Genomic DNA, 4,044 nt, shown 5'->3' on the forward strand with positions numbered 1-4,044 from the left:
CCTTTCAGGATTCGGCTAGCTAGGATACCTACATCTGCCAAAGTTCACGGGAGGGCAATGCCTCGCCCACTTTTACGGGAGCATCACCGGAACTATGTCTTAACCCTTTAACGCCAAGCATCCCACCCCGCCTCTTATTTGCTCTTGGATTTTTGTTTATCGAATCAATTTTCCAGCGCCTTTAAAAACTTAAGAGCACAAACAAAAAAAAAGGTCAGTAAATTTTTATTAGTAAATGGAAGATCAGAAAAATTAAAACTTCCGGAAACTCTTAAAAAGTTCGAGTTTTTTCAGATAAAATATGCTCACAGATAAAAAATATGCTTTTTCCTAATACTACTCGTAAAACGACCGTACGAGCATTTAGGAATACTGAAATTTTGAGAAATGTCGTTTTAAACATTTTTATTAAATTTTGTCTTGATGTTTGAAAGATATTAAATTTTTTTTCTATATTTAATAATTTTTTTTGCTTGATAACTGTATATTTTCTTATTAAAAAAATTTAAAATAATCGGTTGCTCTTCTAATTTATAATTAAAAATTTCAAAATTTCTGGAAGATTCTGAACCATCGCTCCGAGAAAATTCGGAGAGAGATTTGTTGAGAAAAATCGAGCGTAACGAAAAGTTGTGCTTCGAGAGAATTAACAGGCTGCCTCGTTCGGCAGTCGACGTTCCAATGTCCTTTTCGCGCTGCGGCGCGGCGTCGCGCGTCGCGCGTAGTTTCGGTGTAATCCGATGTGACTTCGTCAGCCGTCTTGAATTCTCTTCGACGTGTATCGGCCAGAGCGTTGCCTGGATTCCTCGGATGGTTCCAACGTCGAAGGACGTTACGATGCGATGGATCGACGCGATGTTGCAGATCTCTCCCGACTCCCATCAGGAATAATCCGCTCATAATCACGTAAGCGCCTGTTCTCTCTCGCTCGCTCCCTTTCTATTTATCTATTCATCTATTTTTCTCCAGGGATTCAGATAATTGCAACGTCGGCTCGACACTCATTAAATGAGTTGTCTTTATACACAGGATAATGTTCTTAATAGGAGTAACAAATAATGAGCCATAAGCATCCATAGGGCGGATAAAATATAATAGAATGATGAATGGAAGAAAACGACTTATCATTCGCCGCCGAAATTAAACAAATCGAGATATTGAATCGTAAAATATTATGCGATAAATAAAAAAAGTCGAAACAATAATGAAAAGGAGCAAAACGATTCTATGCCGTTTCTATAAAGATGTAATTTTGCAAATTTACATTTTAAAGTAGTATATTTACAAGCTGAGAATTTTAATATTCGATAAACGTCGATAAAACGATTCCTAAAAATTCTCGATTCATTTTCACCAATTATTTTAACCAATTACTTCATTTACGTAAAAAAAAAAGATTAGGATGTCGTATAGCCTGTTATCAACAGACACAAAATTTTGATGCGTTTGAAGTTTCATTTGTTTGAATTCTAAATTCCATCGTCATTGACACTTGAATAATCTCTTCTCTCTTTCTCTCTCTCTCTCTCTCTCTCTTTCTTTTTCTCTCTCTCTTTCCTACTTCTCTATCCAAACAAGCTTAATCTATCACATCACGCACACGCGTTGCGCGGGTTTTATGTTTTTAGGCGCCTTCATCCGGTTTAAAATAGAAACGTATTGTATCTGTTAGTTTTACGACTCAATTCAACATAATTTTGTATTGCTTATCTTAAGTTAGTATTTAGTAGAAATAATTAAAAAATTTTTTAAATAAAAAATAATTTCTATTCAAAATATCTTTATATTAGTCTAAGCATCCATAGTTTTATTATCTTTAAATCATCATGCAACCAATTTGTTTACCTATGCAATTATATAAAAAAAATATTTTTTTTAAATCTCCATAAAAATATTTAAGATATCCATTCGTCAATATACAAATTTTATCGGGTTTTTCATTAGATTTATAGTGGTGTAAACGGTGAAATATTCATAATTACATTATTCTTTGTCTATTTGTGTGATATCCAATTGTTAATTTCTAAAACAATTTTGTTACATATTAAAAATTTGTTTTATCAAACTAATATAATTTCGTAAATGGATTTATATATAACATGCGGATATACAGCCGTAAAATATTTACACATATATTTCCTTCCTCGCGTATATTTCATCACAATTTTTTTCCTTCCGGCGTCACTCGTAGATAAGATAGATATTGGAAATCCTTGTACATACAGAACAACTTCATAATTTATGAGTAACGAGAAAATTGCTTTCTCGGAAAAGCTATCTGAATCGTAGCAAACCACGACAATTCGTCTTAATCTCGTTTGCGTAAAGAGGCTGCATCATTTTCCAGAAAGAGCTTTTACTGTCGCTTGTACTTAAATGTCGACATCGATATAGCGGTATCGCCGAACGTGCCCACGTTCCATTAGACTTTACAACCTTTGAGCCGTAAAACTGAGGGAAATGTTCCCCGTCCTGTCGGTTGAGAAAAAGGCGACAGCTGATCGGCAGAGAGTTGGATGCGTGTCGCCAGACTCCCTTCTAGGGAGTCTCTCCCTCGAAATACATTGCATGTCTTGAAGAAAATGCATGTTTAATCCTACCGTGGATTCAAGATATCATTCTCGAGAAACAGAGCGAAGATCTCTAAAGATCTCTCCCGTACGTGCCTCAGCACATACAGTATTTCGTAAAGGAAGGCATCTCATCTCGTGGGAGGGCAAAGTTTGCATAAGGGCGAACAGCAGGATCGTCCAATAACAAATTAGAGATTTTCTTGACATACCGATCTTATGTAAGATTTTTATTTCTACCGCCACGAGGTCGTGCTTCCCTTCTTGAGAGAAGAACTTGAGACTTGAATATCATCCCCTTCTATCAGTATATATTTATAGAACACTCGTAGAGGGATGGATAAAGCATCAAGGACAGAATTTTTTCATTACAAACATCAGAAGAATAAAATATAAAATTAGTTACAAATTATAGATTCGTTTCACTTGAAGTATAAATCTCGTAAAATTTTACGGATGACACTTTCTTGAGAGGAAAAAAAGTCCGATATTACTTTTTTATTACAAAATTAATATATATGCGGAATAAAAATATGTAAAATAGCAAGCTGAAGTTAAATATCTTTTTTATCATTATAATATATAAAAGCATAAAGTTAATAAAATTTAATATTAATCGAAAATTGAGATATATATATGGTATATATATATAATAAATATATGTATGTATATATAACGTGATTTTTGGTATTTCATCGTGCTCTTTTATTCTCTTAAGAGGTCGATATTCTAAAATGCGTATTTTCTTGAACTAAGACAGATACCAAACAAAAAACTACATATATTATGTAAGTAGTTTTTAATTAAAAACTTGCAAGAAACTAAGCTTCTTAAAAAATTTATTTCCACAACCAATTTCAAGAACGTTCCTTGAGCAAAATTTTAATCCAAAGGATTAGTTGACAAAAAAATTTTTAAGTTTGGTTAATATACTCTAACTGAATACAGTAAAAATCTATAATTAAAATTCGATGAATTAAAAGTATAATCAAAAGTGATTGTAAACGATCGATTCAGAGTTATCGCATCCATTGGTCATAAGTTTCAGTTTTGTTTAGCCAGTAGTGTCGACACATCGTCGTGACATTTAAAGAGTTTGCTGTGATCGCTGTAAGTTTCGGTAACGAGACGAAACTTGGCTATCTCCACGCCTGACGCAAGGCGTTGAAGGCGCGCTAGGATAACGATGAAAAGACGAACAGAGATCAAGAGTCGGGCAAAGCTGATAGGTGAAGTAGGGCGAGAGAGCAAAAGGAAAAGGGGGCCAAAGGGAGAGAAACTTTCATCGGAGGACGGTTTGCTAGCGATAGAGAGGACCAGCGGAGCTTGCGGTGGAGGACACGGGGGATGAGAAAACGAGGTAGGTAGGATGGGGTTGGAAACGCGGGAGAGAAGAATGGAGGCGAAGGTTGGCGGGACGCGCAGCAGCGCGGCGCCGAGAGGAGCGGGACAGTGAGAAAGAGGAGGGGGGGGG

The sequence above is a fragment of the Cyphomyrmex costatus genome, unplaced genomic scaffold (genome assembly GCF_001594065.2).
Source record: "Cyphomyrmex costatus isolate MS0001 unplaced genomic scaffold, Ccosl1.0 scaffold146, whole genome shotgun sequence".
NCBI lineage: Eukaryota > Metazoa > Arthropoda > Insecta > Hymenoptera > Formicidae > Cyphomyrmex > Cyphomyrmex costatus.